The sequence below is a fragment of the Petaurus breviceps genome, unplaced genomic scaffold, assembly GCF_028583685.1.
Source record: "Petaurus breviceps papuanus isolate PSGF00001 unplaced genomic scaffold, PetGlider_PUasm1.0 37, whole genome shotgun sequence".
NCBI classification, from domain to species: Eukaryota; Metazoa; Chordata; class Mammalia; order Diprotodontia; family Petauridae; genus Petaurus; species Petaurus breviceps.
The window spans coordinates 504,308-530,275 of NW_027186296.1; the positions used below are offsets into that span (position 1 = coordinate 504,308).

The following is a 25,968-nucleotide window of genomic DNA, read 5'->3' on the forward strand; positions in this document are numbered from 1 at the left end:
TGGCAAGTGATTACCCAGATTTTGCTTAGACACCTTCGAGGAGAGGAAACCTATCACTTCTCAAGGCACCCCATTCCATTTTTATAGGCATAGAATAGGCTGAGAGGGTGCTTGCTCCTTTTTTTCTGTAAAGTGGGAGATGTGTATTTCTGCTGAGAAGGAAGGGAGAGTTTTGGAAGTAATGGGTCTGATGAGTAAACAGGAGATTTGGAATAGCACTCAATATTTAATAATACACATCTGTCATCTTTTGAAGACTTTTCAACTTAACCAATAACTTTGGCTTCATGGTGCCCTATGGATAGATTCTGTCATCAGAAGGTACCCCATATCATTTTACTCTGATATAGGCCTTTCCAATTAATGTGAACCTATGTCCTCTGAAAAATAGTAATCTATGTAAAATTTTTCTTTTTTTAAGTAATTAATTAATTTTTAGTTTTTAACATTCACTTCCACAAGATTTTGAGTTCCAAATTTTCTCCCCATTTCTCCCTTCCGCCTACCCCAAGACAGCATACATTCTGATTGCTCCTTCCCCCAGTCTGCCCTCTCTTCTATGATTGCTCCCTTTTCTCTTATCCCCTTCCTTTCTATTTTCCTGTACTGGACAGTCTGATTAATGCAACAGAACTTACCTATCGACCTTCCAGGTTGTCTTGGGTTGGGAATTTGTTTTGCTGTCATTTTGTGGGTTCTGCTGCTCCAGAATTTGTTTAGAGTCATTTTTACAGGTATTTGGAGAGGTTTGGGGGAGAACTTAGGGAAATCCCCGCTTTCACTCTGCCATCTTGGCTCAGCCCCATCTAAAGCTTTTCTTAAATAAAATGAGATGAAGCTAACCTACAAAGATATGGTCAATGACAAATGACTATAAGAAGAGCTGGTGTGGAAGATTTGACATTTACAAAGAAATGAATTTCTCACAGACGTTATCACTTCTCTATTGGAGTATCCTTTAACCTGGGAACCATAGATGAATGTTAGGGAGTTTGTGAACTTGGATAGGAAAAAAAAATCTTTATTTTCAATATTCTTTGGTATCCTTTTCAGTTCTATGTAGTTTATATATTAAAACATATATATCTATATATATTAGGGTGGCTAGGTGGCACAATGAATAGAGCACCGGAGTCAGGAGGACCTGGGTTCAGATAGGACCTCAGACATTTACCACAAAAACTAGCCTGTGACCTTGGGCAAGTCACTTAACCCCAATTGCCCTCCAAAAACAAAAAAAAAAAAATTTTCCAAGAAGGGACCATACACTTCACCAGATAGGTCCTTGACACAAAAAAGGTTAAGAATTCCTAAACTATAGGGATATATCAATGATTAAAGGTCTGGAGGAAAGGGAGTCTATCTCAAGTGAAGATCTTAAAAAGGTAGTACTGGTAGGAACCAACAAAAGAAATCACTTGTGCCAACAAATCCAGTGAGTTAGGCAGGAATGTTTGAGAAAGGTCAGAGACTTAGTCAAGTGCATTCATTGGAAGGAGAAAGAGAGGTCAACGAGCAGAAGGATCTATCAGCACAGAGTTGGTGCATTAACACACAATGAAGGAAGCAGCACAATGTGTTAGCAACACTTGTATGGACAGCACACTATTCTCCTGTGGTGGGGGGTTGACCACACCCTCTTGCTTAGATGAATTGATACCACTTGTAGCCCAGGCAATGTTAAGTCACAGCTCAGATCCTCTTGAAAGGTCAGTAACAGAGCCAGGATTTAGAACTGGAGCTATGAGAAAGACAACATCCACCCTCTGGAATTTAGCAGCCCAAGCCACTGATACAGCAGGTTGGAAAGGTCATATTACTTTGAGAGGTTGGCACCATAAAACTTCTCCCAAATTCTCCATGGTTGTAGCAAGTAAGATGACTGGTCCTCAAAATGAATGAAGAATGATAATAAAATATTGAGGCTTGAATCAATCTTTTTAATATTTTTGGTTTTATTCATGCTTAATTTGTATACAAAGAAGGTTCTTGGATAGCTACGGAAGCTTTGTGACTTTTATTTCAGAGTAACTAAATTCATTTTTTAAGCAAATTTCAAGGAACTAATTGAAGGAAAAGATTCACAGACTCTTTCCTTACCTGCAACTATATGTATTATAGTGTGCAAATGGCTTATGTACCAGTTAAGTAAGAAAAAAATATCGATGAAATGTTCAGGCCTCTCACAAGAAGGAAGAAAACAGTCATCCCTAATTGGTTTTTGGCTTTCAATTCTCAATCTGGGATGGTTATCACATAGTTAGTGATTTTATATCTGTCTTAAGTAGGTTTTTCTTTGGCTGTGTGTGTGTGTGTGTGTGTGTGTGTATGTGTGGCCACGTGAAATATTTCCCATCTGAGATGGTACACCCATGCCCATAAAGAATCCAATTTATGAGCACAAAGGAATCTATATGAATATATTTATGTTGATGGGTATAAATCTGCATCACATCAAAGAGAATTTTATATGTCACATAGTGTTAAATCAAGTCTGTTTTAATTTTTTTTTGCTAACAACTGCTAGGATGATTACCCTCTTCACTAACAAAATTCTATAGAGGTGTGCTTAAATAGAGTAGGACTTAATGACTATTTTCTAAATGCATCATTCTTCACTTGGCTGTCAATGTGTTGTATGAATGAACATAAACAAGAAAGAAGGCAAGAGGACACAAATGCACAAAATGTAAATATTTGCCACTATCCTCATTTTTCCACTCAAAAGTTTAGTAAACCAAGCCAAATACCCTTAGACCTAAAACAGTTTTATAAGCCTGTGGCTAAGAGTCAGAGGATTTGTGTTCTGGTCTTATCACCAAAGGTGTAACTAGAATATGGTGATTGGGGCTTTGTCCCAGGGCACTGAATTTAATGAGTACTGTTGACACTTGCAGTCCTTTAGGAGTATAGAAGCAACAGAGATTAGCAGTGAGTTAGCAAGAAGAGACAAAACAGGAAGGCCCAAGATGATGATTTAGGGTAAGCTCCTCTCCCAGTTTGCACCCCACCAACAGCTACCTCATTCCACTGTCTCTGGTCCTCTGTCTCATTCCAGCTACCCTTAGCTAAGGGTATGATTTCATATCAGGTTCCCTAGACATCTTTCATTACATTCAAACTTTCAGTTACTATTCTATTGCCACTACCAATCTATATATCACTTTGGGCACTCACTTGAGATAAGTAACATCATGCCAATTTAACTGAAGGAGCAAGGTACCCTGAGGGAGAGGCAAGAGGCAGCTCTTGCCAGGCAAGCCAAACCACCACACCCACCACTCACTGGAACCAACTTTGGACCCTGAATCCAAGAACTTTGGGAATAGAAAAACCTACTCAGATCACCAGTCCTACTTCCAACTCAGACCCCACAATAATCAGTGAAGGAAAAAATCACAGAGGAGAACGGATATGGCTTCCTCGACACCACCAACACCAATTGCTTACTCATTGCCACCGACAGGCAGGTAAGCCCAAGAGCCTTGGAGTGGTAACATCCCCTAAACCTCCACCCCTGCTTCCATCTTAGCTGTCATCCTAGGAAACAAGCCCCATGAAGATGTGGCTTCATAGGGTGCTGCAACCCCAATTCCTGAAGGCCTAGAACAGATCCCAGGCCTTGACACTTGCTACAAATGTGGTTTTAAGCTAGTCAAGTAATCTCTCTGTTGGTAGATGAGCATTTATTAAGTGCCTTTTATATGCCAGGCATTGTGCTGTGCCCTGGGGATTTGAGGAAAGACAGAAGACAGTCCTGGCTCTCAAGAAACTCATAGTCAAATGGAGGGAGATAATACATAGGTAACTACATAGAAACACTATGGCCCAACAATAGATCCCAGGCCAAACCCTGGTCATTGTTTGGGGCCCGGATTGGCTCAGAGTGAATGTAAATAGCAATTGTTTCTATTTTGGCCAGAAACCCTGACAGTTTTCCCTTCCCAGATTGATTTTTTTCTTTTCTTTCTTTCTTCCTTTATTTTTGACTAGGTAAAGAGGCCATTCTCTGCCTCATTTCTTACCTAGCCTTAATTACTGAATGGGCATTGCCTCAGTCAAACTGAGACCTGTTAAAGACCTTAGCTTAAAAAGGCCAAGGTCTCCTATTGCATCCAGGGCCATCTCTAGTCAACCTGATTCAATTTATTTGCACGTCATGGCATCACCTTCCTGATGTCATGGTCCTCTTCAAGAGTGAGGGATAAACAACAACATACAAGTATACATGCCATAAATGTAGTTCAATGTTTCATATCAAAGTACATTTTCTTTTTGATGTAAAACATAAATTAATAATGAGAATTTCTATACTCGGGACAGAATCAGTATATTACCTTTGCCATTTATATCAAGAAATGCTACTGTATACTATAAACGGGCATGTTCCCTTTTTAAGGACATTTACCTCCAAAGACTCAAGATATATTTCCAAGCATCCCATTTACACATTATTAACCTGCCATCCATTAACTTTTAAAAGCTGTTTGTATATCCACGAATTACTTTGACTGGGTTTAACAAATGGCAGATATTGACTGTTCAAAACAGTAAGTACTACTGCCTTTTGTTTGTTCTGAATTTACATCTTCAGATGTCAATGAATTACACTTATATTCCAAAGAAATGAAAGAAAGAAGAAAAGGACCTATATGGCGGCTCTCTTTCATTGTTCAAAAGTTGAAAAGTACAAGGCTGTCCTCTTACCACAGAATAGCTAAACAGATGGTGGCGTGTAAATATAATGGAATATTGTTTGCCATAAGAAACTTATGAAATAGACCCTTTCAGGGAAAACTGGGGAAAACTTTATGAACTGAAACAAAGCAAAAGTAGAAATGGGAAAATAAAATAAACAATAACAACAACATTATAAAGAAAAAGACTTTAGCACTCTGATTAATGAAATGAACAAGCATGAATCAGAAAGAATGAAGACCTCACCTTATTCCAGATATAGGATGAACTTAAAATTCAGAATAGACATGTGTTAATATGTACATATATGCATATGATTATGTGTATATATGCATATAAACATACATACATACATATATTTCAGACAAGGCTACTGTGGAAATTAGTTTTGCTAGACTGTGTAGACACATATTGATAATTTTTTTTTTTTTTTGCTTTTTGGAGGGCAATTGGGATTAAGTGACTTGTCCAAGGTCACATGGCTAGTTTTTCTGTTGAGTGACTGAGGTCAGATTTGAACTCAGTCTTCCTGACTCCAGGGCTGGTGCTCTACTCATTGTGCAGCCTAGCCACTCCAAGAATTTTTTAAAGTTGCTTAATGGAGGGTAGTGAGAACAGATTTTTAAAAAAAAACTGTTACTTTTTTAAATTAAAATTTCAGTGAATTCCCTCTTCTTCAGCACCACAATCCTAAAGCATCAACTATGCAGTGCTCAGTTATTTTTATACTCCAACTTTCATAGGCACACATTGCTACTGGAAAAATCACAGCTTTGACTGTACAGACCATTGTTGGAAAGGTGATGTCTCTACTTTTTGGTACACTGTCCAGAGTTGCATAGCTTTCCTTCCAAGGAGCAAATCATGAATTTAGAAGACAAAGAAACCTCGGTGGCCATCCAATCCAATCCCTTTATTTTATAGATGAAGAAATCGAAGCCTAGAGATCTTCTAACTTTGGGTATTTTCACTGACTTTCCCATTCCCCAGAATTTTCTCCCTCCTAATCTCTGTCTCCTGATCTTCTTCACTTTCTTCACGTCTCAGCTAAAATTTTGCTTCCTACTGTAAGGGTTATGGGATTTAAAGATCTTCCATGCCCCATGGACGTGCTGACATAGCAGAGCAAGAGAAAGCGGAAAGCGAGAGAAAGTGAAAAGCTGAGCTAACGGTCCTGCGGTTGGCTGTTGGCGGCGGTTGCGGTTGCCCTTTTTTTTTTTTTTTTTGAGTTAGGACCCCTGCTGAGCACCACCAGGGGCCGGAGCTGCTGGGAGCAGGATTTTCTGCTAAGGACTCCTGCTGAGGACTGCCAGGGGCCAGAGCTGCTGGGAGCGCGCTGGGTGGTTGCTGTGAGTGGGGAGAGGAGGACCTTTGCCTGAGGTAGCCTGTTCTGTTTTAAAGGCTTGAAAATGTGGGTGCTTTCTACTTTATCTACCTGTGCCAATATCATAACTACTCTGATGGCTTTCACTTTCTGGTTTTGGGACTCAGTCTTTTGGTATCTTAATAAATTTTCTAGTTTATTTCCCCATATGGCAAACCTGATGTATTTTGTGATGGATAATTATATCAGCATATTTGTAATCTCTATAGGCATTGTGAATATGGCATTGCTGATACACCTACAAAGAACCTTTTTCTCATCCCCTTTAATGTTGGTACCTTCCCTCTGTTGATTATTTCCAATTGATCCTGCATAAATATTGTTTATATGCAGTCGCTTGCATAGTGTTTCTATGTGTATTATCTCCCTCCATTTGACTATGAGTTTCTTGAGAGCCAGGACTGTCTTCTGTCTTTCCTTGAATCCCCAGGGCACAGCACAATGCCTGGCATTTAAAAGGCACTTAATAAATGCTGATCGACTGACAGAAAGATTACTTGACTAGCTTAAAATCACATTTATAGCAAGTGTCAAGGCCTGGGATCTAAATCCCTAAGGTCTTTTGATGTCAGGGCCAGAGGTTTTTCACTGCTCTGCTTCTAGACACAAAGCCCAACATCATACTCTAAATCCAATAAAGGCTTCATATGGGCAGCTTCCAATAATACCTTTTTTTTTCAACTCTTCTCAGGGTTCTTTCAGTTTCCAAGTTCCAAGATGCTAGTTATCCCTGAGCTGCAGTCAACGTTTTCTTGGCATACAGGTGAAGTAGCAACAGCAAACAGGGCAGGTTTTGATATTGTCCTAAAACACGAGGTGCTGTGAAGGCATGAAGAGATGGAACAGGAAAAAGAGAGAGAGATTTTGAGAGGGATAAAGAGAAAGCGATGAAGACAAACCCTACCTACTTGACAACTTTTCCCAGGACCAGCACTGGTTCAGGTTGCCTGGATAGCAATTTGTGAGATTTCTCCCTTGCTCCTTGACTGTTACACATAAAGAATTGAGATAAGGAACATGCCAGAGATATTCTTTCAGGCAAGGATCTAGTTTTTGCTTTGCTTCTTTTCTATCATAGTATAACTAGTTCAAACTAGCTCCTGGTGTCTTCCTACTGCCTCCCGACAGGCACAGAACAGTTTGATGTCTCTGCTGCATCATATATCACCCCATGTTTAATGTTTCAAGGGATCCTACAAACAAGCTCTAGTTCCCAAGCCACACAAAGTAGGTATTGAGGAAGAGAAAAACCAACTTGCAGAACCAGATGATAGGAAGGGTTATCCCAGCATCACAAGCAGGGATTTTTCTGTTTCATACTGTTATGGAATTTTTCAATGGTGGTGTTGTTAGTGATGTTAGATTACAACACAGTGATGGTAGAGTGAGAAGAGGAAGAGATGTGGGGAGAGAACAAACATTTATTAAATACTTACTATGTCTAAGGCACTGTGCTAAGCACTTTAATAATTTTATCTCATTTGATTTTCACAACCCTGGGAAGTAGGTGATAACATTGTCTCTAAATTGAGACAAAAAGATATGAAGCCACTTGGTCAGGGACACATGTCTAAGGCCACATTTGAACTCAGGTCATCCTGACTCCAGGTCTAACATTTTATCAACTGTACCACCTAGCTGCCTCTAATCAACAATAATTTACACCACAGAAACAGGGACAAGTGGCCAGAACACTCCACCAGCAGCAGGGACTCTCAATCATTTATTTTTATGGGCTTGATAATGGGAAGTATTAATGTATCTGATTCTGCTTCTACACTTTTTGTTCTCCTTTATGTTCAACCACAGATCTACCCGTTCTCAGTCCTGAAAGAGATAAATGGGTTAATATTATTATCATTACAACACCAACCTATTATCTAACTTAAGCAGAAGCATTTCTCCCCAGTGTAGGACACATGGTAGGTGCTTTATAAATATTAATTGATTGATTAAGCCACGATGAATGTTCTAGTGTGGTGGAAGCCCAACCCAGATACCAGTCATGTTTATTTATTTTTTTTAAGTACTCTGTTAAGAAATCTTGTGTGTCTTACTCCCATGGAACTAAGTCTGCTTTGGAATATAAACAAATAAAACGTTAAGGTAAAAATTTGTCAAACAGAATGTCAGAGGTGTTTAGTGAGAAAAGAAAAATAAATTCCTTTCACTGATACTGAAAAGCATGTAGAAGCGAGTGTGAAATATGCCTCCTCCCATGCACTTAAGTTGGGAGAGTATGGTTTTTAGTATTTTGGCCAATCCCATTACCAACACCTCCTACAATTTTTTAAGTGCATAGAATTCACATGAAAGCATTCTACATACATGCATGTATATTATTAAATGCTTATTATGTTTAAGGCACTGTGCTAAGCACTTTAATAATTTTATCTTATTTGATTTTCACAACCCTGGGAAGCAGGTGATAACATTGTCTCTAAATTGAGGTAAAAAGATATGAAGTGACTTGGTCAGGGCCACATGTCTAAGGCCAGTACATAAATACATGTATATACACATACATATATGTATATACACTCTTGAAACTATTCACTAAATATTCTCATTATTGAAATGGGAAGGTCAAAAAATATTGCATCAGGCCCATTGTACAGCTGGAGAAAGCAAGGCACTGAGAGGCGAGGCACTACAGTTAGAATCAAAGATGAGGGCTTCAGTTTCTTAATTCTCTATTCCCAGCCTATGAAAAGAGACTTAGAACAAGGTTGCCTCTGATGCATTGTATATCATCTTATGTTTGTTGTGACAGGTAAGGAAACCTATCTAAATTAAATCATCACCACAGTTAAACTAGTGGAAATGCTTTGTCAGTAATGACAAAAGGTTCCTTGGTCATTTTTTGATGTTCCATCAGGATTCAGAATCAGAAAGAATACATCAAGGGCCTCCTGTGGCACTAGTAATATGACATACACCCCACCCTCAAAAAGCACTATCCTGGTCCAACACAGCATGATAAGGAAGGGGGCCTATTGTCTATCTCCCAATTCTCCTGAGGTAGCTTATGTGTAAATTCATAAGCACCAAGAATAGGTGGTAGATCCTAGGGCTGGGAAGATGGACTTTCTCAGCTGTGGTCTGGAACATTGCCCCTGAGGGAATCTACCTGCATTATTAGCAGGTTTGTAAACCGTAAAATTTAGACAAGGCAGATGTGATTAATCCAGTATCTGCCAGGATCCAATCCCTCTCGATATGAGTTGTTAGTATCTTATTTTTTATTTTTCCCTGAAAGGTGACAAAATTAGGACTTAGTTGTTGGGACTAGGGTTAAAGGCTTAAATAGCAGCTTTCTGGTCACCTCTGGCCATAGTGGTGTGACTTGTTCACGGGTGGTCATTACAAAGCCCACCCACATGAAATTGGGGTTCTTCACACATATTCAATGTCCCCACAGTTGACTCACCATACTCTCTTGCCCTGTGGACCAGACATGCTTCCATATGGAGACAGGGAGGGGGGAGAGGGGGAGATATTTCTGTGGCATAGGTCATTATCATTTAGAGGCAACTAGGTGGCACAATGAATAGAGTTCTGGCCTGGAGCAGAAAGACCTGAGCTCAAACCCAGTCTCAGTCACTTCTTAGCTGTGTGAACTCACTTAACCTCTGTCTGCCTCTGTTTCCTACCAGAACTAAGTACTCTGGTATCTGTGTTGAATACAATATCCTCTCTAGATGAGACTTAAGTAAACTTCCTTTTTTGTTAGTTGTTCAAAGATCTATGAGAGCTTATTTCATCCCAACCAGACTAACTCAGTGCTTATCCTTAACAGGAGAGAACTTGACATGTCATTTGTCATCTGTCCTCAAAGTACCATTTGGGTTCACTTCAGAGCAGTAGATGCCCACTGACAGAGATGGGCCCCTGAATTGCAGGGTAGATCATTATCCAGAACATTGTATCTCACTTTAGGTGGGGTCTGGCATTGAGCATATGTTGAGCAAACCATTTCTGCCGCATTCTCAGAGTACAGGCAGTAATTAGCATCACTAGCTGACAATGCATGTCCTCTTTTCAACACCATTTTCAAAAACACTGGGAAGAAACCATACATAATGAGAAGAAACAGGAAGATTGTTGGGAAGCCCAGTAATGTATGAAAATGTGAGAGGTAAAAAGTGAAGAAAGATAATTAAGTGAGCTAGATCTACAGGTAATGAAAAACAATCAGCCTACAAAGCTCTATGAGCCTATGATTCCATTCTACCACATTACTGTAAGTTTCCAAAACATGCAATTTATTCATGCAAAATGAAGCATGGTATTTTCTCTAGAGGGAAAAGGAAAGGAGTCTAATGCTTTGCATTTAAAAACTAAGTACCATATAGCTATTGATCTACCTAATTCAAATACTTAAACCCTAAACATCCTCTTCCCCATACATATTTCTATAATGCATGAATTTATAAAGTTCCTGGACAACTAGCACTTAAATATGCTAATAAGAAATGATACATTCATACAAAATGACTCAAGTCAGAGGATGGGGCATACTAACGAAATGATGATGCATTAACATTAGAGCAACTTACTCCACCTTTAAGCTATTCTCTCATCTCTGAAACTATACTCATTCAAAAACGCAACAAGTTAATCCTAAAGATATTTGGTTTTGCATCTTATTAGGTTCTCATCACATTCTTTGGTCATCATCCAAAAATGAGAAGAGTTTAGGAGTAAAATTGAAAGGTAGGCAAATGAGTTTAAAGACTTTAAAATGAAATTTACAATGTGAGTAGACAGATTTGCAACATGAATTATGGTGTAGCTACAACAATTGAAGGAGTAAGGGCAGAAAGCATGAGCTGTAAGAACCTTAACCTCATCCTTCATTTTCTGTTCCTTTAATTTGAAGAGGAGGTGACCCTCTTTTCTCCAAGGTCAACGCCTCTATACCTGTGATCCCATTCCCTCTGGTCTCTTTCAGCAGATTGTTCCCACAATCAATCACACACACCCTTTAATCTATATAAACATTCCCAAGATGTTTTCATTCTCAAAAAAAAAAATCTTACTTTACATATCAGACCCTTCTTCTATGTTACTTGTTCAATATTATTGTCCCATATCTCTCTTCCTTCTCACAAATTCCAAATAAAAACTGTCTATACATATTGCCTCCACTTCTTCTTCTTTCATTTGCTGTTTAATACTTTGCATTCTCATCTGAACTAGAATTGCTCTCTCTGAAGTACCAAATTACTTGATTATTTGACAAACCCAATAACCTTTTCTCATTCATTGTCCTCCTCTACCCAATTTCACAGTGTTGACCACTCCCTCCTTCTAGATACCCTCTCATTTTCTTTGGCATTTTTCTCTCTTGGTTCTCCTCTTTTCTATCTGGCTATTTCTTGGGTTACTCTTCTGTTTCATCATCTATGCCCCACTCCATAAATTTAAGCCTATCCCAAGGTACTGTCCTGGGCTTTTTCTCTTCCTTCTCTGTAATATTGCTCTCATTGACCTATTCTGGTTCTATGGGTTAGGTTATCATCTCTATGCAGATAAGTCTCTCTACTGGGCTCCAATCTCTCATCTCCACCTAACTATTGGACTTTTCCAATGCCCCATGGGCATTTAGAGTTCAACAATGTTCAAAACAGAACACATTCTCTCATTTTCTCTCCCTCAGACACACACACACCCACACCCACACAAACACACATACCTACATACCTATCCCTCTTTCTAATTTTCCTATGTCTTTCAGGGATACCACCACTCTTTCATTCTCCTGGATTTGCAAACTTGAAACATACTTAACTCTTAGTTTTCCCTTAGCTTCTCTCATATGCAATCAGTTGGCAAGTCTTAAGTTTACATCTACATCATTTATCACATCTGCCCACTTTTCTTTATTCACATGATCATTACCCTAGTTAAGACTTTTAATACCTCTCACCTGAACTATTGAAATTACATCTTAATAGGTCTCCTTGCCTATAAGGTCTCTCCAATCTAATCCATACTCTCCATAGGTGCTGATATCATATTCCTAAATCACAGCTGTGTTCATTTTATCCTTGCCTCTCTCCACAGGTGAACCTCCAATAGACTCATCTTGTTTCTAAGATGAAATATAAATTCCTGTGACATTTAAAGTACTTAACAATGTTAAACTACTTAACAATAGCCTATCTTTCTAGACTTATTCCATATCCCCCTTTAATGTTTGTCATTTACACACAACATGCCTTTTCCCATCAATCCAGAATGGCTTCTAGACCTGTAATGTACTCTTTTTCCTCTGCTTCTTGGAATTCCAAACTTCCTTAAAAATTCAGCTAAATTACCACCTCCTTCAGCAAGACTCTCCTGATGGCGCCAGCTACTGTTTCCTGCTTGAAATTATCTTATATTTACTTTGTACAAATTGTGTATTTATGTGTTCATATTGTTTCTCACCATCTGCAGGAAACCTTTCTTAACCCTCTTTTTATTCTAGTACTTTCTCTCCGATGATTACTTCAGATTTATCCTATATGTAGCTCGTGTATACATAGCTTATGTCTTATTTCTTCCATTAGGGACATTATGTGGCATAGTGGATAGTGCATTGGGACTGAAGTCAAGAAGATCTGAATTGAAATCTGGACTCAGACACTTACTAGCTATGTTGAACTGTTGGTCTCAGTCTGTGAAATGGGGATAATAATAATAGCATCTATCCCAGGAGCTGTTGTGAAGATCAAATAAGATAGTATTTGTAAACTGCTCAACACAGTACCTGATGCATTGTAAATGCTTAATAAATTCTTGTTTTCTTCCTTCCCATTAGACTAAAGCACCTTGAGATCAGGGACTTTCTTTTACTTTTCTTTGCTTCTCCAGCACTTAGCACAGTGTCTGGTACATAGTAGATACTTAATATATGTTTGTTGACCAGTTGATTAGAATGTAAGATCCTTGTGGCAGAGACTATTAAAATGTTGTCTTTGTTTCCCCAGAATCTAGCCTCTCACATAGTTGACTATTAATAACTTGATTGATTTATTGCCAAAAGAAGACACAATATTGAACATAGTGCACCAAGACCTGATAAATAGACCTTTATTTCTACAGAATGGCTGACACTAGGGAAGATGGCTAACAGTCAGTAATAGAAACTGTGTCAATCCCATCACATGCCAATGAACAGAGGGAGGATTTCATCAACTTGAATGTGTAAACCAGTTACCCTAGATTCATGTGTGTAGACCAGATCAAGCACTCCCTTCCTAGATAAGGAAATCGAGAAAGAGGTCCTTTAAGAGCAAATACTGTTACCTCAATTAGAAACTGAGGGTGTTTGAGTAGCAAGAGCAAAAGGCAAGCAGTTGGTACCAATGAGTGTAATGAGGGCATCAACTTCTCTGAGCCCGAGGCTGCCTATAAGATTGACCTAATACTAGGCGTGGCCAGGTAGCACAGCGAGTAAGAGCACTGGCTCCAGTGTCGGGATGACCTGGAGATCGAATCCCAGGCTCAGATACTCAGCACCACACCCAGAAATAACTGGCTGTGTAACCTTGAGCAAGTTACTTAACCCGATTGCTTATAAAAAAAAAAAAAAAGATTGACCTTACACTTTTGGCTGAAATTCCTTTGATCATTATATGGTGGCTGTGTTTAGTATGTTGACACGAAGAAGAAAAAAAGAAAATGGCCTTATCTGGAAGCTCTGAAGAATGTGGCTGCCTGGGTGACTTCCCCTGTTTCTCTGGAATGTGTCTCCTTCAGAACTCTTTTTCTTTGATCTGGACTAGAAGCTTCCTGAAGAATTAGGAATAAAGTACACCAAAAGATTCAAGGTTGATTATTGTCTGGCACAAGGTCAGTGATAGCTTCTTCCTTGATCACACCTCTTGTGTTTTTCCTGTCCCCCCTAGGTGTGTTTGTGTTAAGATTCACAGAGCCCGGAAGGAGAAGGAGGGCGGCGGCGGGGGCGGCGACGGCAGCTTCGCTGGAGTCTTAGCCGTGCTTTCGGGCCCGGCACCAGTGACAGCCGGTGCGCTTGAGCATTCGGCGGGCGCGCGGGCGCGTGCCCGCGAGGAAGGCGGTAGCGGCGGCGGCGGGAGGCCGGGTGATGTGCCCGAGCCCTCGCCTCACTGTCCGGACCCGGCAGATCCCTCCCGGGAGTTCTTGTGCAGGCTGGCGGAGCATGGTGGCAATAGCAGGTCTGGTGGCGGCTGGGAAGTGAGAAGAAGCCATCGGCCCAGGAGCAGGCCCCCCCGCCCGGACATGGAGTATGAAAGACGAGGTGGCCGTGGAGACAGGACTGGCCGCTATGGTGCCACTGACCGCGGCCTCCAGGATGACGGGCTGGACAGCCGGAGTCAGAGAGACCATGATTACCGAGATATGGATTACCGCTCCTACCCTCGGGATTTCAGCAGCCAGGAACCCCGCCATGATTATGACGACTCATCTGAAGAGCAGAGCGCAGAGGATTCCTACGAGGCTTCTTCAGGTTCTGAGAGCCAGCAGCGTAAGCGGGACAGCCCTACTGAGCCCTTGGGCTTCCCCGGAGATGGAGACTATCGGGACCAGGACTATCGCACTGAGCAAGGGGAGGAGGAAGAGGAGGAGAAGGCCAGTCACATCATTATGCTGAGGATGCTGCCCCAGGCAGCTGCAGAGAACGATATCCGAGCACAACTGCAGTCCCATGGGATCCAGGCTCGGGAAGTGCGGCTGATGAGGAACAAGTCATCAGGTCAGAGCCGGGGCTTCGCCTTTGTCGAGTTTAGTCACTTGCAGGACGCTGCACGATGGATGGAAGCCAATCAGCACTCCCTCAGCATCCTGGGCCAGAAGGTCTCCATGCACTACAGTGATCCCAAACCCAAAGTTAATGAGGATTGGCTTTGCAACAAGTGTGGAGTCCAGAACTTCAAACGTCGAGAGAGGTGTTTCAAGTGTGGTGTGCCCAAGTCAGAGGCAGAGCAGAAGCTGCCACTGGGTGCAGGCCTGGACCCACAGCTGATGCCTCTGGGTGGCCGGGAACTGAGCCAGGGCCTGCTTCCACTACCCCAGCCCTACCCAGCCCAGGGGCTCTTGGCCCCCCAGGCCCTGTCCCAGGGCTCTGAGCCCACTTCAGAGAACGCCAATGATACCATCATCCTGCGCAACCTGAACCCCCATAGCACTATGGACTCAATCCTGGGAGCCCTGGCTCCCTATGCCCTACTGTCCTCCTCCAACGTCCGGGTCATCAAGGACAAGCAGACCCAGCTGAATCGAGGCTTTGCCTTTATCCAGCTGTCTACCATCGTGGAGGCCGCCCAGTTACTGCAGATTCTCCAGGCTCTCCACCCTCCCCTCACCATCGATGGCAAGACCATTAATGTAGAGTTTGCCAAGGGCTCTAAGAGGGACATGGCCTCCAATGATGGCAGCCGCATCAGTGCTGCTTCTGTTGCCAGTACAGCAATCGCTGCTGCCCAGTGGGCCATGTCCCAGGCATCCCAGGGAGGAGAGGGGAGCTGGGCAGCACCTGAGGAGCCAGCAGCAGACTACAACTACTACCACCAAGATGAGGCCTACTGTGGTCCAGGCAGTGAAGCCACACTCTATGGCCACAGTGGCTACCTGAAAGGTGCCACGAAGGCTTTAGGTGTGGCTGGCAGCAAGGGAGACCCTGCTGGAACAGGCACTGAAACCACCTTGGAACCTTGTGTACCTGGTGTTGATGCTGTGCCCTTGATCCAGGCCTTTCCCCATGCCCAAGCCAGTGCCATGCCTGGCATCTATCAGCATCCAGGAGCTGAGGGGGCCAATGCCCAGGGAATGGTGTCTAACACCCAGGCCCAGCCCTACACAATTGTCTCCCCTGCGGTTTTGAAGGCTGAGCTCCTCAGCCCAGCCCAGCCCAGTTCTGTACCCCCACCTACTACCAGTCTGGCGGCCCAGGACTCCTATGGCCAGTACCCAATCCCTGATGTCTCCACCTACCAGTATGACGAAACATCAGGCTACTATTATGATCCACAGACAGGACTCTACTATGACCCAAACTCTCAGTATTACTACAACTCCCAGAGTCAGCAATACCTTTACTGGGATGGGGAGCGGCGCACCTATGTCCCCGCACTGGAGCAGGTGACTGACGGGCACAAGGAGACAGAGGGCAGTTTGAAGGAAGGTAAAGAGAAGAAGGAGAAACACAAGACCAAGACAGCCCAACAGATAGCCAAGGACATGGAACGCTGGGCTCGAAGCCTCAACAAACAGAAGGAGAATTTCAAAAACAGTTTCCAACCCATCAGCTCTCTGCGGGAGGATGAGCGGCGGGAGTCCGCCACAGCTGATGCTGGCTATGCCATCCTGGAGAAGAAGGGGACACTGGCTGAGAGACAGCATACCACCATGGACCTGCCGAAGCTGACAAGTGACGACCGCCTGAGTCCACCCCGGGGGCTGGTGGCCTCCTATAGTGGTGAGAGTGACAGTGAAGAAGAGCCAGAGCGCAGTGCTGAGAGGGAGGAGAGGCTCACCGACTGGCAGAAGCTGGCCTGCCTTCTCTGCAGACGCCAGTTCCCCAGCAAAGAGGCCCTGATCCGGCACCAGCAGCTTTCTGTATTGCACAAGCAAAACCTGGAGATTCATCGGCAGGCTCACTTGTCTGAGAATGAGCTGGAGGCCCTGGAGAAAAGCGACATGGAGATGAAGTACAGGGACCGGGCAGCAGAGCGTCGGGAAAAGTATGGCATCCCGGAGCCCCCAGAGCCCAAGAAGAGGAAATCTGGGACTATGACAGCCGCCACTGTGGACTTTGAACAGCCCACCCGAGATGGGCTGGGCAGTGACAACACTGGCAGCCGGATGCTACAGGCCATGGGCTGGAAGGAGGGCAGTGGGCTAGGTCGCAAGAAGCAAGGCATTATCACTCCCATCGAGGCCCAGACTCGTGTCCGTGGCTCAGGACTGGGGGCCCGGAGCAGCTCCTATGGCATCACCGCGTCTGAGTCCTACAAGGAGAGCCGGCACAAAACCATGCTAACTCGCTTCAATGAGGCAGAGTAAACCCTGGTCCGGCCCTCATCCCCTCCAGCCTCTGTTTCTTTAATTGGGAAGCCATGGCCCCTGCCCACTTACCTGCCTCCCCTGGCCAACTCTCCTCTTCTTTTTCTAATAAAACCAGAAAAGCGCCAGACTTTGAAAAAAAAAAAGATTCACAGAGCCCTGCCAGTTAACACTCATAAGACCCTGACACCCACCTAGAAGTACCCTTAACTTAAATCACTTATTTTCACTTCTATATTCCCCATACCTATGTCTTGGTGCTATTAGTAAACATTTCTTATATAAGATTCAGCTTTAGCTTCTTCACTGACAATGAAGAAAAGAGAGAGTCATAATTTGCACCAAAGGGATACTGTTTTATTTCTGTTGTTTTTTATTTTTTTGTTCTTTGTTTTTGAAGAAAATGAATGGCTCCTCTTGAAATAGAGTAAAATTCAAACAGACCAATGGTTCTTTATTGCATATGAATTGAATTTAAGTGAGGCAGAGTTGCACAGTCATCAGCCTCACTCTCTTTTCCAGAGTCATTGAAGTCCAGAGGCTGATTAAAGAGTAGACACCATAAAGTACCTTAATCTTTTTAGGAGACAGACATTATATAAATCCAAGCCTCCATAAGCATTACTATTGTGTTTAACATGAATCTCTTTGATCACATTTAAGACCATTTCTTTTTACTCTATATTTGGAGGATTTTCCAACTTTTAATCTACTTTTGTTTCATCAGTTAAAATAGTTTAATAATAAAAAAAAAGTTTGCAAATTATAAAGAACAAACTTGGTCCCATAGAAGAGATATGAAAAGACTCCCTCTTTCTTCCTTTCCTCTGCTCCTAAGTAAAAGGGGTCCATAGGTGGGGAACATTACATATAAAAATATTTGATGTGTTTTTTTTTATCAATGTTACTAATTTTTCCCTCCTCTTAGCATCCCCACACTTTTGGTTATGGGAGATAACTGTTTGGGAGAAGAGATATAGAATGAGAACTAGACAATGTAAATATAAATAAAATCTATTATATCTAATATAGAAATATTGCATAAACATTAAATATTATTTAACATTAAATTACATGTGCATGTGTATATACACATGTGTATATATACGTATAATTACATACACATACATAGACGCATCATATGTGCACATGCATACACACACCTGTGTGTGTGTGTGTGTGTGTGTAGACAATGGTGGTCTCAACCAGGACATGCTTTATTGAAATTTTTCCCTGGTTCAACTTTGATTAATTTCATTCCTTAAACCTAGGACTTGCCTGACTATTTCAATCTATATGTTGTTTTTCTCTATTGGGTTTCCTTTTAGGGAAAGTTGTCTCTATCATTAGTGCTCATTTACTTTGTCCTGTTAGATAACATGATGCAGTGAAAAGAGCACTGGATTTGGAGTCAGAGGATCTATGTTCAAATTCTGACTCTGCTACATAATATACATATATACATATATGTATATGCATATGTATATACCTATATGAATTTGGACAAATCATTCTCCCTCTTTATACCTTAGTTTCTTTACTTATAAAATGATTTAGGTGGTCTCTTGTACCTCTAAATCTATGTTCCTATGATCCTAATACCTCCCTAACCTCATATCATAGGATCAGAGAGTTAGAATTTGGAAGGAACTTAGAGATTATCCGGTCACCCAAACCTGGAATCCCATGGGATTCCAGCCTCCAGAGTGGTTACGTAAGTTGTCCAATGTTGCACATGATGTAAGTGACAGAGTCTGGATGTGAGGTCATGGCCTAAGCTTTGTGCCCAGTGCTCTTTCCACTGAACTAAAATTCCTCTCCAAAAACTAATAGGAAGCTAAGAGTGAGGCTTGAGTACCAGTCTTCCTGAATCAAAAAAATGCTACCTCAGTTTGTATTATTTGACTATAAAAATTTCTTCAGAGATACTCCAGTTACTTTTCGATGAATCTTTCCCAGTTGGAACATCTTGTTCCCTAAGGTCAAAATATTTCTATTTGCTGAACATAATAGGAAGGTTATATCTGATTCTTCATGTTTGTTTCACCCCCCCCCCCAAGGTAAATTTTATCTGTCACCTAAGGACTAATTTTTATCTATCAGCTAATTTGTTATCCTTCTCTGCTGCTGCTGCAAACAACAGCATAGAGGTAATGCAATCATAGAGCTACAAATGGTAGCATTATAGTAATCTACTTTAGTCTATAGTTCAATTTCAGTACCTGAGACAACAATTCTAGCTAAACTTTGGACCCTTGGCTACACATAATCCTGAACAAAATGCTTCATGTTTCAAGGTAAATATGGAATATAAATTTTCATAGTGAAGTGTATAAAGTTCTGGATTTGATGTATCTGGGTTCGGATTTTGTATCTGCTTGATTCTTTGCAAGTCACTGAAAAATTTTGGGTTTCACTTTACTCATCTGTAAAATGGGAATAGAAGTACCTTTCTTGTAGGATTGTCATGAGACCAGAGTCCATATATCTGTATATATCTATATCTATATCTATATAGATGTATATATGGATATCTAGATAGATATCTACTTATATATATAGATATCTAGATAGATAGATACACAGAGGGAGGGAAGGAGAAAGAGAGACAGAGAGAGAGAGAGAGAGAGAGAGAGAGAGAGAGAGAGAACTTATAGCTTAAATGTGAGCTAGTATTTTTGTTTTCCAGTTATTCTCATCTATATTTAATGGAGTAGAAATAGAAATAGTCCTGAGATAAATCACTAGTCTCAAATAGATTTGTGATTTTATCACAAATTAGTTCTAATGATGCAGATCACAACCTATCAATGCTTCTCTATTCTTATGTGAGTGTGTATACACATACACACACACACTTATCATCTTATCATTCCTTCACATAAGTTTGCCACAAGGAGTATGCCAAATGTACTGGAAGTATTTCTAATTTCTTCCTTATATCATGAAGGTAATGATGTAGCACTGTGGCTATCAACTTGTCATTCTTTGCTCTTATCACATGACTAGCCCATTTTCTTTTCTTATCACATAACTTCTTGATGACGTCTTTTATTCCTATTCTTAAAAGTTTCTTGTTGGCTAAATGATATAGCCTATTCACATGCAGTCTGTTGTGACTCTTTTGTCTTTGATATTTGGTGGACTCTTTTTCCAGTTCATAAAGGATTGCTTTTAGTACTTTAATACAAATGTTGGAATATATGCTCAATTTGTGTAGTGGCTTTTAAATCTTCACTAGGAAAACTATTCTTACCAGAAAGCTCATTGGAGATGATATTTTATCCTATTTCCATATGATTTTTGTTTCTTCTGCTTGATCTTTATCTTCTAGAATATTTTCTTTTTCAGTTGTACCCAACTCTTCACAATTTGGATTTTGAATTCCAATTCCATTTGGAATTTTTTTTGGCAAAGATACTAGAGTGATTTGCTATTTTTTTCTGCAGCTCATTTTACGGATGAAGAAACTGAGGCAAACAGGGCTAAATGACTTTCCCAAGGTCACACAACTAGTAAGTGTCTGAGGCCAGATTTGAACTCAGAAAATGAATCTGTGACTCCAAGCCTGGCGTTGTCCCTGTTTTCATTACATATGGATTACATTTAACATCTCTATTACTAGTAGTAGCAGTGGCAGCAGCAGCAGCAGCAGTAGTAGTAGTAGTAGTAGTAGTTATATGTTCTCATCTTTTTAAATAGACTTTCTAGGAGCTCTATGATTTTGTCTTTTTTGATGGGATTTATAGTAGTAGTACTAATATATTTTCATCTTTTTCTTCTTTAATTTTTTTTTCTAAGATGGCGGAAAAGAAACAGGACTTCTGAGGGGCCCCTACTCCCACCTCCTCCAATTCATGTTAAAAATAACTCTAAACAAACTTTATAGCTATAGGACCAACAAAATGGCACAGAGAAGCTAACTTCCTGCTGAAGATAGCCCGGCAGTCTGGCAGGAAGCGGCCAGCACTGCACACTGGGAGCTGGGCCCAGCCCTGCACTAGCCAGAGGTATTAGCCTCAGGGCAGCCACAACCAGCTGACGGCTGGAGGGACTTCAGATCACCAGCAGCTGTGACAGTTTCCATAATTATCAACCCATAGATGCTAAGGACAAAGTAAGAGGTCAGTGCAGTGTGGACTTTGTGACCTGTGAGTTCAGGAGTGCAGTCTGGCCTTTGCCCCAGGGTGAGAAACAGCTGATGCATGATGGACGTGCAGCCACTGCCATGTGACTGCTTCAGAGCTCCAGGCCTGTATATTGTAGGGGGACCAAGACACCAGTCTGAGGGGTAATAGCTCTTTCTTTAACCTGCTTAAATCTGGATTATAGTCTAGGGTAGAGGTCCTGGGGTGCATGACCAGCTTGCCGGAGCATATTGAGGCTTCAAAGAGGGTACCCAACTAATAGCTCCAGCAGCTGCGAAAACCCCAGCAATTTGAGACAAAGCTCCCCTCTCTGGTAGCAAAGTTCTACTTGTGGCAAAAAGCTCAAAAGTCAAGTAATTGAGTGGCAACATGAGCAAGCTAGGGAAGCAAGAAAAGCACAGCGGTCCAACTTGGGATTCCCTTTTTGGGGATTAAAAATGATTGGGGCATGAAACAGGAGGAAGACAGTGAAGTCAGAAATCTTGCACTAGAAGCTTCCAAGAAAAGAATAAGCTGCTTACAGGCCATAGAGGAGCTTAAGAAGGATTTTGAAAACCAAGTAAGAGAAGTAGAGGAAAAATTGGGAAGAGAAATGAGAATGATGCAAGAAAATTATAAAATGAGAGTCAACAATCTGACTGAAGAAAATAACACCTTAAAAAACAGACAAAATGGCATAAGAGGCTCAAAAAGCCAATGAGGAGAAGAATGGCTTAAAAAGCTGAATTTGTCAGATGGAAAAAGAATCTCAAAAGCTCACTGAAGACAATAACTCCTTCAGAATTAGATTGGAGCAAATGGAAGCTAGTTACTTTAAGAGAAATCAAGATACTATTAAATAGATCCAAGCAAATGAAAAACTAGAAGACAATGTGAAATATCTCATTGAAAAGAAACCACTGACCTGGAAAATAGATCCAGAAGAGAGAATTTAAAAATTATTGGACTACCTGAAAGCCATGATAAAAAAGAACCTAGAAATCATCCTTCAAGAAATTCTCAAAAAAATTGCCCTGCTGTTTTAGAACCAGAGGGCAAAATAGGGGTTGAAAGAATCCACTGATCACCTCCTGAAAAAGATCACAAAAAGAAAATTCCTAGGAATATTATAACCAGGTTCTGGAGTTTCCAGATCAAGGAGAAAATATTACAAGCAGCCAGGAAGAAACAATTTGAATATTGTGGAAACACAATCAGGACAACACAGGATCTGGCAGCTTCTTATGCAAGGGCTTGGAATATGATATTCCAGAGGTCAAAGTAGCTGTGATTAAAACCAAGGATCCACCTACCCAGAATAAATAAGTATCATGTTTCAGGGGAAAATATGGTTATTCCATGGAAGAGAGGACTTTCAAGCATTCTTGATGAAAAAACCAGAGTTGATTAGAAAATTTGCCATTTGGATACAAGAAGGAAGAGAAGCATGAGAAGGTAAACAGGGAAAAGAAATGATAAGGAACTTATCAAAGTTGAACTACTTATATTCCTACATGGAAAAATGATAATTGTAACTTATGAAACTTTTCTCAGTATGAGAATAGTTGAAGGGAATAGAAATGTATCTATATATGTACATACATACATATGTCTATATAGGAGGGTATATGAGCATATGAATACATATGTGAGTGTGTGTATGTATGTGTACAGGTATACATAGACAGAGGGCACAGCACCAGATGAATAGGAAGGGATGATACTTCAAAGGTGAAATTGAGAGGTGAGAGAAGAATATAATGAGAGGAGATGGGGAGAGATAGAATGGGGTAAATTATCTCATGTAGAAGAGGCAAGGGAAAACTGTTACAATGGAGGGGAAGAACAGGAAGGCAAAAGGGAATGAGTCAACCTTTTTCTCAATGAATTTAGCTTAGAGAGTGAATGACATACATACTAAATAGGGTATCTCACACTACAGCACAGTAGAGGGGAAGGGGATGAGAGGGAGTTTGATGGAAGGGAGGGCAGGCTGTGGGGGACGGAAGTTGGAAGCACCCACCTTTGAAAAGGGATAGGATCAAAGTAGAGAATAGAACAAGTGGGGGGCAGGATAGGATGGAAGGAAATATAGTCAGTCTTTTGTAATATATCCACTATGGAAATGTTTTGCATAGCTACACATGTACAACCTATATTGAATTGCTTATCTTTCTAGTTAGCGTAGGTGACAAGGAAGGTAGGGAAAGAATCTGGAATTCAAAGGTTTAAAATAAAATGTTTAAAATATATATTATTATTATTACTATTATTTTATATGTAACTGCAAAATAAGATATACAGGCATGGGGGCATAGAGATCCACTGTGCCTTACTGGAAAGTCGGAGGCAGGAGTGGGGAAGATATGAGAGAGAGCAGATTGGGGAGGGGATATTCAGTGGGATTGCTGTTTTGGGATGGTGGGTAGGGGAAAATTGGGGAGAATTTGTAACTCAAAATCTTGTGGAAATGAATGATGTAAACTAAAAAAAAATTTTTTTTCTTATTTTTTGTTACATTTTTAATTCCATTCTCTCTCCCTCTCAATCCTGCACTAGTGTAGGTCAATATTTGACACATATATGTGAAACCATACAATATGTACTTCTGTGCATCAGTTCTTTCTCTTGAGGTGGCTGGTATCTCCCTTCATAGGCCCTTTGTAGTTGATTTGTATATTCATATTACTCAGAATAGTTTAATCATTCACAGTTGCTCTTTAAACAATACTGCTGTTACTATATATATAATGTTCTCTTGGTTCTACTCTTTTCATTCTTCATTTATTTCATGCGAGGCTTTCCTATAAAATGAACCTGCTTTTCTATAAAATGAACCTACTCATTTCTTTCATCACAGTAGTATTCCATCGCAGTCACATAGCAAACTTATTTAGCCATTCTCCAATTAACAATAATCCCCTCAATTTCCAGCATATTTTTTATGTAGTTCAGAGAGCAGTAGATAAAAATCATCCTGGGACAATTCACTATCCTGTTATTATTCTTTTATGCTTAAAGTTCCACAGATATTGCACATGTAGATAAAATAATTGCTTTTTGTAATGAAATACAAGTGTTGGGATATAAATTCATCTTTTTTATACTCACTGAAAGCATCTTCTGTCCAACTCCAATAACAGAGAGGATGACAAGAGTGCTCAGTACTTTTTCCCATATGATTTTGAATTCTTCTACTAGGTCTTTATTTCTAGGAAGTTTCTGTTCTATGTGGTTTGGAGATTATGAGAATTTGGTGTGGAAACATATTAAAACTGTAGTACTTACATTTTTTATGGATCAATGTTTTATGTACCAAGCAATTGTTGGCTACAGCATTGTCTGCAAAAATAGTTTGTTTTCCAGTAGAGATTGAATTTGTAAGGATATTTTTAGGCCTAAATTTGCAAGAGAGGGATATGTGGTCTGTTTATGAAAGGGAGGAAGCTCCTTGTGTACAATTCTAGGCACCAGGTCACGTCTTGCTAAGTATTTGGCATTTGCTAAATGTTTGTAGTCTTCAGTGATGTATCACATAGTTTCGTCCTTTTGCTGGCATCATATTCACTGATCAAGAAGCTTAAGCTCCTTAAAAACAACCTACTTGTAGTTTTGATTGTGGCTCTTCTTGTTCTTGTTGTAATTTACATTATTATCATCAGTCCTAAGTAGCTATCTACATACAAATAGTGAGAAGAGTTTTCCTTCATAACCAAGATAGGAAAAAGCAACAGGTACTTTAAAGTCAGAAGACCAGCTTGCAATTAGAAAAGACAAACTATGGGGTACTGACTATAAGCCTACATGCTACTGGATGCTTTTTTCAGCATATCTTGGAGGGCAGTGCCCTCCAATGTGTAGATTAGAATACAAAGTGACCAAATTAAATACCCAACCTATGTAAAGTACAAGTGTCATTTGGATTAGCTGAATTCCCAAATGCCTGTTTTGAAGAAACAAGGAGGGGGCCAGAGGGACAAAGAAATCATTACAACAATCCAGCCTCAAAAATCAATCCAATTTGGCAATTTAGTGTCAGTGCCAAGAATGGTGTAAATATGTTATGATTAGGACAAACCTGAAGTGCTCTTCAGATACAAGGCAAGAGTAAAAGCTAGAAAAAGCTCATTCTCATGTTTTCTAAATAACTGAGAACAAAAAGCCCCATATTAGCAGGCTAACATCAATGAGGGACTATTGCATGTGTGTAAAAGAGAATGGCTCTTAAGAGAAAGACTATTGGGTGAATGCTTACAAGTGTAGCTGGTACAAGTGGATTTCACTCTGTAAAGTAGGGTGTGTGTGTGTGTGTGTGTGTGTGTAACATATACCAATTTGCTGGAGAAGCACACTTGTGAATAAGATATTTTTAGGGGATTTTAGAGAGTGTTCTGCTTGTCTCAAAACCTATGGAGAGCTTAATTAGAGTCAATGGCGAGATCACTAAGGAAATACCCATTAAGCTTTTCAAGTGTGCTATTTTTGCTGTGGGCTGACTACGGAGTCTTTTTCTGTGTCATTGCCTTGGTCTCCCTCTCTGATGAAACAAATAAATAGAGGCATGTTGGCAGCCTTTTAACATGTTTTTCACCCTGAGCCCAGTGGGGAGAAGAGCCGTGAATTTGAAATCTTTGCCAAATCAGCCTGAAGTCTCGTGTTGTGCAGAGTTTTAAATCCTGCCAAATACAGTAGCTAATTTCAGCTTTAGATGGTTGCTCACTGATA

At 40.7% G+C, this 25,968-nt stretch overlaps 1 pseudogene; it reads left to right on the forward strand.

The window, feature by feature from the left end:
- Window positions 1–14,081: 14,081 nt before the first annotated feature.
- On the forward strand, window positions 14,082–17,262 carry LOC138168787 (RNA-binding protein 10 pseudogene; annotated as a pseudogene).
- Window positions 17,263–25,968: the final 8,706 nt, after the last annotated feature.